Source organism: Sorex fumeus, unplaced genomic scaffold (assembly GCF_029834395.1).
Source record: "Sorex fumeus unplaced genomic scaffold, SorFum_2.1 ptg000094l, whole genome shotgun sequence".
In the NCBI taxonomy this organism is placed as follows: Eukaryota; Metazoa; Chordata; class Mammalia; order Eulipotyphla; family Soricidae; genus Sorex; species Sorex fumeus.
Window position 1 is genome coordinate 11,398,365 of NW_026606151.1, and position 13,687 is coordinate 11,412,051.

Consider the following 13,687-nt stretch of genomic DNA (forward strand, 5'->3'; position numbering starts at 1 on the left):
TTTCAGACATGAAACTTTCAGAAATCTATTATTAGGAGCATTTTGCATCATCTGATTCCTACTGTGCCTAATTCAAACTGATTGCCAGGACTCTGCTCCTCATCAAGTTGCTCCGAGACTGATATGGAGTTTGGCAGTATTGTCTTGATTCTGAAGTTGAGTCATATAGTACACAGATGGAAGAAGATGATGCGTGGAAAGCTGTATTTGTCATGTGGAGAACAAAACCTATTCCAAGATAAAGCCACATTTCCCACAGATCTTGACTGCCACAGACTAGTTTGTCTCTGCTAATGCTCCTATTACCGTAATTTATTATGGAAGGAAATCTAATGGGCAATAAGATTCTGGGGTCATTTTGGGTCATCCTATTATGTAGTGGTTGGGAGTTAGGGTTTTCAGTTTTAATCAGGACCTTTTGTTTGAAGTCTGTTGAGGGAACAATTGTAAAATTTGTTTAGTTTTATTTGTATTTGATTGGGTATATCACTACTGTTTTTATGTTAAAAATTGATTATTTGCTGCTGTATGAAAAATACTATTTTAGGTTTGGTAAAAAATACAAAAGTGCTCCTCGCCTTTTAAAAAAGAGAAAAAAGAAAATATGGTAAGGAGATTTGATTCATGATAAGTATTTATTATTATTGAATAATGTAATTTTTTTGTTTTTGCAAATAAATGTAAGTTGTTCTTTCTATGTTATTGTAAAAGACTCTTTGAGGGCAGCCAGTGGGTGACCCCGACGGCTCTTCCCCTGGCCGCCAGGTTCTGGGGAAGGGGTACCTGGTCCACTCCCCCAGCCGGAGTGGCCCGGGCACTGTGACGACGCAGAGGAGACAAGGGCCAAGCTGGTTGATTGATCAGATGCCCTTTATTATATTCTCATCCCCGTTCACTCAATCCTGTCTCTCTCTCTCCTTCTCTCCCAGGCCCGATCTGGAACCCCTCTCTCCTTCTTGCTCTGGCTCTCAATCTTGATCTTCTCCCCCAGCCCACTCTTACAGTCTAGTTAAATCCCCAAACCATGAGGGGCTGGGCTTACACATAGGTGTGGTCACAATCAATAGGGTAAAAGTTCTTCCTCTCAGGGGATGCTGCTTCTAGGACAGATTCTCTTTCAGCAGGACCACCCACCCAAGGGTTGAATCCCTTGGGTGTGTTTTTCCTCTCCTTGTCCAACAAACATACAAGTGTTCATAATATTAATCACTTTGTATGGACACAGTAAGAGATGCATTAAGCTTATAGAATTGCTCTTGTGGGGTATCTCGATCTCAGACCACAGTGTTCAGGCCAGATTAGTCTTTCCTATCCCTAGCAGGGTCCTAGTCTAATTGTTACTTTTGGATCATGACAGCATTTGTCATGATCAAGCTCTTAACTTGTAATTAAGAATTGTGGCACTTTGGCCAGGCCCATCTCAATGACAGGGTAGCACATAGCTTACCGCTTGCCCTGGTTCCATCCAGTCCCTCGTCAGGACCCTGCTTTTGGGGGCGCTAGGAAGTGAGGGCAACTGAGGCTTAAGTTGAGAAAGCAGATGCCTGGGAATGAATAATATCTGAAGACAATTAAATCCCATGTTACAAAAGCATAATATTAATTGTCTTCTAGTGTCTATACAAAAGGACATTGCTTTAAAGTAAACTATTCAAAAGACATAAGGAGAAGAGAAAGGCAATATTAACTTACAATACAAGTTCAGTGTTCTAGAAAGATCCAACCTTACAAATTAACATAAACTGATTAGGGGAATAAGCTGATTACCTGTTTGGGGAAGAAAGCATAGAGAAGTAGTTACAAATAAACAAAAGAATGGGAGTGACTCTGAGATGGGTGTGACCAGATAAACCTAAGATAGCTGAGGAAGGACAAAACAGTGTTATCCTACATGCTATAAATATCTATGTTATGTAGAACAAAGCTATTAAAATGTTCAGGATCTCATGCACATGTTAAATTGTTCCATGATAGACAATGTCTAGTTTGATTCAGAATCTAACTTAGTTCAAAACTATGAAATTGCTAAAACCCATGGAAAACACTTTCATGTTAGAACTACTTTTTCATTTCATAGAAAATGGCTAATTTAATTTTTTCTGAGTTAAAATATATAGGGCAAATGATAATAGGCCATTTTACTTCTTAAGAAACTGAAATTATTTGGCTTGCAAGATACTCTATCATGTAAAATGTGTTCACCCTTCAGCATTTTAGTTGTTCTAGTCCAATTTCAAGTCAGAGTATGAGAGTACTGGTACTTTTGATATTGATATTTCAATTAAGGCTTAGGAGGTGGACACTGATGAGAAACCAGAGTTATAATTTCTATACTTGGAAAGGTAGATGAATGTTTTAACCTGATTCCGTAGTTCAAAGACTATTACAGGAGAGTAAATCTCCTTGTCCTATAAGCATGAAGGACATAATGTTTCCCAGACAGCTTTGATGAGATAATAACTGTGGTTATAAAGTCTTAAAATCCTTTGATTCTCCTTTCTAAATTTAGTTAAACACAAAAGAAGCAATTTCTAGTCTTCTTTTTACCTTCTGAGAGTCATCTGAAAATATATCAATGTGATTAATGCAATCACTTAAAATATTTGAGGTGTTAGCCCCATGTCTACATAGAATTATAAGTTATTTGAGGTTAAAATGCTTGAAAGTCGGGTGTTATTCACTACACTCAAAGAAATTCTTGTTTATAGATAAGAAAGATCAGGAACTCTACTATCTTCAGTATCCCCCCCAGCTGTTTTTCTGCAGATACATATTTCTATAGGATTAAAGAAACAGATTTACAAGCAACCGTTTCATTGACTTCTAAAAAAAAATAAATCAAATACTCTATTAAACCAGTTGACATGCATTGAGATCTTTGGATTACATAAATGTAGACCAGGTATCGAACAAAGTGGAGGTAAATAATCACCCTTCTTAAACTGTATAGTCATCAGGGATAAACTCAGTAGCACTTGGGTGTAAAAAACTTCAAGATAAACTTTCTCCCATTTATGAGGGGGCTCTCAGGTTTCTACTGACTTAAGTTGTTCCCTGCAGCCTATAAGCATGAATGACTGTTCAACAATGTTCATGTAGAAGCCTAGTCTACAAAGAGCAGTTATCCATTTGAGCTTGGAAGATTTGCAATACTGGAAGAAAAGAGTATTTCCTAGCTTTTTCATTAAGCATGTTCCTTAAGGGGGCTGGTGAGACAGTAAAGCAGGTAGGACACTTACACTTTCCTTGCATTTGACTGATCTGGGTTCTATCCCTAGTATCCCCTCTCCCCCTGAACCCTGAATACCAACAAAAATGATCGCTGAGTGCAGAACAAGGTATAAACCCCAAGCACAGCTGGATGTGGCCCACAAACAAGCAAACAAACAATAAAAATGTCCCTTGAACAAATTTGACTCTAAGGGACATTATTAAGACTATTGAGCTAAAAGTATCAGATTAGGGGACTGGCACATAGCTGAAATGGTTGAGAACATGCCTTAAATGTGCAAACCCTGACCCTGACCCCCACATAGTTCCCTAAACACCTCTGATTGTAGTTCAGTGGTACCCTGAGCATGACTGGGCCTAAGCAACAAGCCATGTGGCCCTCCCCATTGGGGTAAAGAATAGCTAGGACTAGGCCTGGATACCCTGGGCACTGCTGGGTAGCACCCATAAAAATTTCATATTAAACAAAGTTGACAGGTCTTTGTATACTATATCTTCTTGTGATCATTAACTCACCATATTTACCAGGATATTTAACACGATATGACTATCCTGGTAAATGGATCCTATAGGTATGGTATTGTGGATGTTTTACACTGGCATTTCTCACCCAGGCCATAGGTTCCAAAATATTCCATATGTTATGGGAATATTTTGGGTTCCCAGAATATTCCAGGGCAAGGGTAGGGAAAGGTGAATATTGTATAAATGGGGGGGTTCCAGGCAACAGATTAGAGGCCCAATTTTTAGAATAAGAGAGAACACAGGAGGGAAACAAGGTTAGAATGAGACCACACTGAAATAAAAGTTGAAAAACACTGGTTTATATCAATAACTCACTTTCTGTTAACTATGTACTCAATAAAATAAAATATTAAAGTATGGGAAGTGTGTTTGTCAGAGTTCCCTGGGGTTTCAGGACTTGTCTCCTTTGGATGAGTTGTCATAGGACTGGGTGTCTATATGTGTAACTACCTCCTTAATGCCTCAGATATTTTCCTCTGAGGGCCCAGAGTGAAACTTCTTTTTGAATCTCTAGAACTTGACTTTTTCCTGGCTTTCTGTCTTGTGGCTTATGGCAATCCTACTGCATAAGGAGGCATAATGCATTTTGGCACTTCTAGAGATGCCTTCCTAGTGACAGTCTTCCTTCATTTCCTCTTTCATTTTCAATCTGGTCCCTGGGTATCTTTTGTTATAATGATTAAAACAAGGAAATAAGCATTTAAAACTTTTCTGAATTCAGGAATAAACCTTTGTTCGCGTACTTTTTTTTTTTTGCAACAAACAACTTTTTGAAAGTGTGTTTTCTTTTGATGCCACTCATGAAATAGAAAGCAATTAAAATGAGCTTGTGCATACACTGTTATGAATGGTCATGAATGTGCAGCAAGTTAAGAATGGATAACAAGACAATGAGTGGGGCTGGGGTGATAGTACAGTGGGTTGGGCATTTGCCTTGCATGTGGCCGACCCGGGTTCAATTCCCAGCATCCCATATGGTCCCCCCGAGCACCACCAGGAGGAATTCTAGGAGTAACCTCTGAGCATCGCTGGGTGTGACCCAAAAGCAAAAAACAAAAAACAAACAAACAAAAATGGGTAAGAAGAAGCAGTGTTCTGCCTCTAACAAGGTCTGTAGCCTAGTGAATTGTAATTATACTAGGTTTTGCTTTTCAAATCTTTTTTAATCTAAGAAAGTAGGCATAATTGTATTTCCTTCCTGAGACAATTGGGAAGATTCAATGAGAAAAGACTTGGATGTGTAACAGTGCCATGCTGACACCTGGCACCAGGTGTTTGTCTCTTATTGTTTCTCTTTCGCTGTTGACAAGGTCAGTGATTGGGTTCTAGGAAGTCTTGGGAGTATAATAAGAAGGACTTTTGTATGCTTCAAAGTGAAATGATTGGGACATTCGGATCTTTGGAACACAGCTGATTTCTAGCTGCCTATTCCGATGTTTCTTTGAGGGCCAGTGTTTCTGTAGACATGTGGCATGGCTCTGCCAGAGACACACAATCCACCATGACTGGTGGAAACAGGAGTGGGAGATTGAGTTATTGTGCTGATAGGATGGGGTAGCTGCTGTGAACTTGCTGAGCCCTAACAATTCAGTCTTCTGGACATCTCTGGTGTGATCTTCTGTGAGACTTTGAAAATTAAGGTGTTCAATTTGCTGGGGGACAAATAGTTGCTTGATCCTCAAGGTATAGGACATACAAATGGGATCCCAGCCAGAAGGGGTGGAAGTCTTCCTCCTAATGTGCATATAGAGAACTCTTTTTTCTTTGTTCCTTGTTATAAAGGACACCTCAAATTTTCTCAGGTTTAGTGGAAGGTAATCAATGCAACTATCACTTGAAGTAACACAGACATGATATGCACCCATTTTCTCTCTAAGAGGTAGTTTTCTTTTTTTTCCTTTCTTTCCCTCCCTCCTTCCCTCTGTTCCTTTTACCTTTGTTCTCTCCTTTCTTGTCTTATTTCTTTCTGGGGAGTGACACCTGGCAATGCACAGGGTTTACTCCTGGCTCTGAACTCAGGAATTACTCCTGGAAGTGCTCAGGGGATAATACAGGATGATGGGAATCATACCCGAGTTGGCCACGTGCAAGGCAAATGCCCTACCCGCTGTACTATCACTCCAGCCCCTGTTCTATTTTTTTATCTTCCTCTTAGTACCTTTCTATCTATCCTCTGTACCTCTCTGTTTCAATTTTTATTTCTTTCCTCACTTTCTTACTCATTTTCCTCTTTTATTTGTTTCCATGTACGTTTTCATTTATTTTTATTGCAGTATCAGAGTTTGCAATAGTGTGGTCATTGTTTCATACTTGTATGCATCTATACTAATACCTTCCCCGGTGTTTTCTCCTTTTTTCAGCATATTAAAATGCCATTTAAATCCTTGGGTGCTCTGCCTGTATCCACCACATTGTTCATGTAGAAGCTGCTAGGTAGACTCCCAGACCATACCCTCACCAGGTGTTTCCTGTCCTTGCTCTCTTGAACTTTACCGTCACACATGGTCATCTCTATTCCAACGATTCTATTCTCACATACACTCACTTATATACCTTTCTGAAATCCACAAGGACTTGCTATGGACATAGCACTGTAGCACTGTTCTCCCATTGTTCATGGATTTACTCGAGCGTGCACCAGTAACATCTCCATTGTGAGACTTGTTGTTACTGTTATTGGCATATCGAATATGCTATGAGGAGCTTGCCAGGCTCTGCCGTGTGGGCGGGATACTCTCAGTAGCTTGCCGGGCTCTCCGAGAGGGATGGAGGAATCAAACCCTGGTTGGCCACATGCAAGGTAAATGCCCTACCCGCTGTGCTATTGCTCCAGCCCAGTGGATATAGCATACCCTCATACGTCCTCTCATTAGAACATGAGACTGTGCCATACCCGTTGAGAGAATGAGGCCCCAAGAATTGCCAGAGGGCTACCCAGGTCCAGCACCAGCAATGAGGTCCAGCAGCACTCACACAATTCAGGTAGTAGAACCCCAGGTGTCATTAGATGTCTTCCCAGGTTCAGTAACAGCATGCAGTAAGGCTCTACAACTGGTTCTAGTGCCTGGTACCAACTCTCCCACAGGGCACTATCTGCTTACTAACCAACAGCCCATTATTCTGGAATCAGCCACAGGCTATGACATAGCACTGGGGAAAATTGGAAGACAAGGGAACTCAGTTGTGTCAAGAGAAAGGGACAAAAGTCTAGAAAAATCCCCAACAATATCAGAGCTTTGGAAGCTGCCTGACTGATTTTGAACAATAATCATAGTGAAGCTCAAGAGCTTAAAATGTCATTTGAACAAAAAATAAGTAAATTTGAAGAGATTCTGATTGATAAGGAAAAGCAAAATAACTCATACAAGTAGTGGTAAAGAAACTAATGGCTACAGTAGCAAAATTCAGAAGCAAGATTGTTGAAGTTGGAATTGAATCAGTGCACTCAAATAAATGGTAGACATGGTAAGCAAAAAAGAAACAACAAGAAAGGATGTGAGGAAAACCAAAGAAAATATAAGTGATATAATTGACAACTCCAGGAGGAAAAACCTCAGAGTCAAAGGAATTCCAAAGGAGAATAAATAAGGAGGGGGAAAGGAAGATGGATTGAAGAAATAATAGGTAAGGACTTGCCCAAACTAAAGAGGGAGATGACCCAAAGATTGTCAGTCAGTCAAACCAAACAACACAAGGCATTCTGTAACCAAAATAAGAAGAACCAAAGACAAAGACATACTAAACATACTGCTTAAAGAGAGAGGCAACGCCTCATATACAAATAATGTTCACGTTAAAGGAAAAGAAAAAGAGATAAGGATAGCCAATACATATTGGCTAGAGAAGTGATAGAACTAATAAGGTCTTAACTCTTATCAATATAGCTCTATTGAACAAAGGGGCAGCACAATTCATTAAGCAATAAAAGATATTTCTATGGCTGCAAAGTAAGAGTGAAAAGCTTTAAAAATGACATCCCGACAGAGGCCCAGCTCTGGGCAACAAAGCTGAACGGCTCCAATTCCAACAGGTACAGCCCGCCCCCAAGGGCCTGGGTTCCTCTCTGGGCACGCGCAGCTAGAAACAGCCCCGAGACAGCCGGTTTTCAACCCCTGAGCTGCGTGGGACGGGCACAGAGGCCCAGCTCTGGGCAACAAAGCTGAACGGCTCCAATTCCAACAGGTACAGCCCGCCCCCAAGGACCTGGGTTCCTCTCTGGGCACGCGCAGCTAGAAACAGCCCCGAGACAGCCGGTTTTCAACCCCTGATCCGCGTGGGACGGGCACAGAGGCCCAGCTCTGGGCAACAAAGCTGAACGGCTCCAATTCCAACAGGTACAGCCCGCCCCCAAGGGCCTGGGTTCCTCTCTGGGCACGCGCAGCTAGAAACAGCCCCGAGACAGCCGGTTTTCAACCCCTGAGCTGCGTGGGACGGGCACAGAGGCCCAGCTCTGGGCAACAAAGCTGAACGGCTCCAATTCCAACAGGTACAGCCCGCCCCCAAGGGCCTGGGTTCCTCTCTGGGCACGCGCAGCTAGAAACAGCCCCGAGACAGCCGGTTTTCAACCCCTGAGCCGCGTGGGACGGGCACAGAGGCCCAGCTCTGGGCAACAAAGCTGAACGGCTCCAATTCCAACAGGTACAGCCCGCCCCCAAGGGCCTGGGTTCCTCTCTGGGCACGCGCAGCTAGAAACAGCCCCGAGACAGCCGGTTTTCAACCCCTGAGCCGCGTGGGACGGGCACAGAGGCCCAGCTCTGGGCAACAAAGCTGAAAGGCTCCAATTCCAAACAGGAGACATTCCCAACTCCTCGCCCAGTGCCAGGGACTCTTTCCGGAGCCGCGGCCACTAACACGGCCGCGAAATATTTTCCCACTACATATGCCATAGGAACCATAAGCTAACTTCTTAGATGGAAACTTCTCTATTTTAGCTCAGCCACTAGAAATACAGTTGCCAATAACTCATAAGCCTATCTTAACTCACACTGCATATCAAGCAGAATAGTAACACTGAACGTGAAGGACTAAACCACACCTCTCACAATGGTAAAGCAACGCAAAAGCCCACCAAACATTCATATTGAAGAGTCTAGCCCAGATGACACCAACAGTACTGTAGTGTTAGACAACCTCTCTGACAAGGAATTCAGAAGGGAGCTACTTAGGATGCTTAGGGAATTAAAAGAAACAATGGAAAGCAATGCCAATAGAAGACAAGAGGATCTGAAGGCAGAAATGAGGAAAATGCAATCAGAAATGTCAGACCTGAAAAATCTCGTAGGCGAATTGAAAAGCTCAGTGGAAGGCCTCAGCAGCAGAGTAACAGCGGCTGAGAACAGAATCAGTGAGCTCGAAGATGAAGTTCAGAGACTCTCCCGAAAAGAGCAGAAAATGGAAAAGAGACTCACAATTCGGGAACAGATGGCAAGAGAAGATCGTGATGAAGCCAAGAGGGGTAACATAAGAATTATTGGAGTCCCAGAGGGACAGGAAGAAAACCTCGATGAAGAAGAAACTGTCAAAGACATCATTGCTACAACATTTCCAGAGCTGAAGAAAACTTGTGACCACATTCAGGAGGCCCGAAGGGTACCAGCTAGAAGAAATCCGAATAAAAATACCCCAAGACACATTCTGATCAAAATGACCAAAACCTTAGACAGAGACAAAATTCTGAAAGCAGCAAGATCGAAGAAAGAAATCTCTTACAAAGGAGCATCCTTAAAATTCACAGCTGATTTTTCTGATGAAACCCTCATGGCCCGAAAACAGTGGTGGGACATAGTAAAAAAACTCAATGAAATAAATGCCTCCCCAAAAATACTTTTCCCAGCAAGACTCTCATTCATAATAGAAGGAACAACACACAGTTTCACAGACAAACAACAGCTCAGGAACTTCATAGACTCAAAACCATGGTTACAAGAACAACTAAATGGGCTACTTTAAGGCAAGAAAGGCCCCTCAAATACACCCAATTTTAACATAACAATGGGACAAAATCCCATAACAATAATCTCTCTCAATGTCAATGGGCTAAACGCACCAATTAAAAGACATAGAGTGGCAGGATGGATTAGAAAATTGAACCCAACATTCTGCTGCCTGCAAGAAACGCATCTCAATAGTCAAAGCAAACACAGACTCAGAGTCAAAGGCTGGAAAACAATCCTACAGGCAAACAGCTCCCATAAAAAAGCTGGGGTAGCCATCCTTATATCAGACCACATTGATTTCAGAGTGAGGAAGGTCATAAGAGACAGTGAAGGCCATTACTTATTGATCAGAGGATCTGTACAACAGGAAGAACTTACAATAATAAATGTATATGCACCTAATGAGAGACCAGCAAAGTACTTAAAACAACTACTCATAGATTTGGAAAAAGACATCAATAGCAACACAATACTAGTGGGAGACTTCAACACTGCTTTGTCACCTCTTGATAGATCAACCAGACTCAAGCTTAGCAAGGACATACTTCATTTGAGGGAAACAATGGAAGAAAGGGACTTAGTAGATATATACAGGACACTTCATCCACAAAAAGCTGAATACACATTCTTCTCAAGCGTACATGGAACATTCTCCAAGATAGACCACATGCTGAGCCACAAAACATGCCTCCATAAAATTAAGAAGGTAGAGATTGTATCAACAATCTTCTCAGACCATAATGCGCTGAAATTAGAAGTAAATCACACACAAAAACAGAAAACTAAATCAAACACCTGGAAATTAAACAGTGCACTATTGAACAACGAGTGGATTAGACAGGAAATCAAAGAGGAAATCAAAAGATTCCTAGAAACGAATGAAAATGAGAACACGAGTTACCAAAACTTATGGGACACAGCAAAGGCTGTGTTAAGAGGAAAGTTTATAGCTCTACAAGCATTCCTCAGGAAGGAGGAGCGAGCACACATAAGTAACCTAACCTCACAGCTTAAGAGCTTGGAGAAGGACCAAAAAAAGGAGCACAACCCGAACAGGAGAAAGGAAATAATAAAACTCAGAGCAGAGATTAACGAGATGGAAACCCAAAAAACAATCCGAAAGATCAATGAAACCAAGAGCTGGTTCTTTGAGAAAATTAACAAGATCGATAAGCCTCTAGCAAAACTCACAAAGAAAGGGAGAGAGAAAACCCTAATCAACCGAATCAGAAATGAAAAGGGGGTCATTACAACAGAAACCACAGAAATTCAGAGGATCCTCAGGGAGTACTTTGAGAAGCTTTATGCCACGGAACATCAAAACCTCGAGGAAATGGATAAATTCCTAGACTCCTACAGACTCCCAAGGCTGAACCAAGAAGACCTGGAATACCTGAACAGACCTATCACCATCAAGGAAATTGAAATGGTAATAAAAAGTCTCCCCAAGCACAAAAGTCCTGGCCCGGATGGATTCACTAGTGAATTCTTCCAAATCTTTAAAGAGGACTTACTCCCAATACTCTTTAAGCTTTTCCACGAAATTGAAATATCAAAAACACTTCCAAACAGTTTCTACGAAGCAAATATCACACTGATACCAAAAGCAGACAGAGATACCACAAAGAAAGAGAATTACAGGCCGATATCCCTGATGAACACAGATGCAAAGATCCTCAACAAACTACTAGCAAATAGAATCCAACTACTCATCAAAAATATCATACACCATGACCAAGTAGGATTCATCCCAGAGATGCAAGGATGGTTCAACATTCAGAAATCAATCAACATAATCCACCATATCAACAAAAGAAAAGATAAAAAGCATATGATCATATCAATAGATGCAGAGAAAGCATTTGATAAGATCCAGCACCCCTTTATGATGAAAACCCTAGCCAAAATGGGTATAGAGGGGACCTTCCTCAACATAATTAAAGCCATCTACCACAAGCCTACAGCAAGCATCATCCTCAATGGGGAAAAACTGAGAGCCTTCCCTCTAAGATCAGGGACGAGACAGGGATGCCCACTCTCTCCACTGCTGTTCAATATAGTACTGGAAGTACTTGCAATAGCGATTAGGCAGGAAAAAGATATTAAGGGCATTCAGGTAGGAAAGGAAGAAATCAAGCTCTCACTATTCGCAGATGATATGATACTCTACTTAGAGAACCCAATAACTTCCACCAAAAAACTCTTAGAAACAATAGACTCGTATAGTAAAGTTGCAGGTTATAAAATCAATACCCAAAAGTCCATGGCTTTCCTATACGCAAACAGTGAGAGAGAAGAAAGCAACATGAAAAAAACAATCCCATTCACAATTGTGCCCCAGAAAATCAAGTACCTAGGAATCAGCTTAACTAAGGAAGTAAAGGACCTGTACAAAGAAAACTACAAAACGCTACTTCAGGAAATAAAAGAGGACATGAGGAAATGGAAAGATATCCCCTGCTCATGGGTCGGGAGACTTAACATTGTCAAAATGGCAATACTACCGAAAGCATTGTATAAATTCAATGCAATCCCTATAAGGATACCCATGACATTCTTCAAAGAAATGGAGCAAACACTCTTGAAATTTATATGGAACAATAAGCCCCCACGAATAGCTAAAGCAATTCTTGGGAAAAAGAAAATGGGAGGAATCAACCTCCCGAACTTCAAACTGTACTACAAAGCAGTAATAATTAAAACAGCATGGTACTGGAACAAAGGCAGAACTGCAGACCAATGGAACAGGGTTGAATACACTGACATCTCTCCTCAACCATATGCTCATCTAATCTTTGATAAAGGTGCAAGTAATGTGAAGTGGAGTAAGGAAAGCCTCTTTAATAAATTGTGTTGGCATCACTGGACGGCTACATGCAAAAAAATAGGCTCAGAACTCTGCCTAACACCATGTACAAAAGTAAGATCAAAATGGATTAAAGACCTCAACATCAGACCAGAAACCATAAGGTACATTGAAGATAAAGTTGGCAAAACCCTCCATGACATTGAAGCTAATGGTATCTTCAAAGATGCCACGCCACTGGCCGAGCAAGTGAAAACAGAGATAGATAAATGGGACTATCTTAAACTAAGAAGCTTCTGCACCTCCAAAGAAACAGTGACCAAAATACAAAGACAGTCTACAGAATGGGAAAGGATATTCACCGAATACACATCTGACAAGGGGTTGATATCCAGGATATACAAAATACTGGTTAAACTCCACAAGAAGAAAACATCCAACCCCATCCAAAAATGGGGCAATGAAATGAACAGAAACTTTCTCAAAGAAGAAATCCGAATGGCAAAAAAGCACATGAGAAAATGCTCTACATCATTAATCATCAGGGAGATGCAGATCAAAACCACAATGAGATACCATCTCACACCTCAGAGACTGGCCCAAATTCAAAAGAACAAAAGCAACCGATGCTGGCGTGGATGTGGCGAGAAAGGGACACTCCTTCACTGTTGGTGGGAATGTCCACTGGTTCAGCCCTTCTGGAAAACAGTATGGACGATTCTCAAAAAATTAGAAATTGAGCTCCCATTTGACCCAGCAATACCACTCCTGGGAATATATCCCAGAGAGGCAAAAATGTATAGTCGAAGTGACATCTGCACTTGTTTGTTCATTGCAGCCCTCTTTACAATAGCCAGAAACTGGAAGAAACCTGAATGCCCAAGAACAGATGACTGGTTAAAGAAACTTTGGTACATCTACACAATGGAGTACTATGTAGCTGTTAGAAAAGATGAAGTCATGAAATTTACATACAAGTGGTACAATATGGAAAGTATCATGCTAAGCGAAATGAGTCAGAAAGAGAGGGATAGACATAGAAAGATTGCATTCATCTGGGGGATATAAAGTAACAAAGTATGAGATTAATACCCAAGAATAGCTGAGATCAGCACCAGGAGGATTACTCCATAACTTAGAGGCCAGCCGGGTATCCTAGAGGAAAGGGCTATTCAGATAGAGAAGGGAG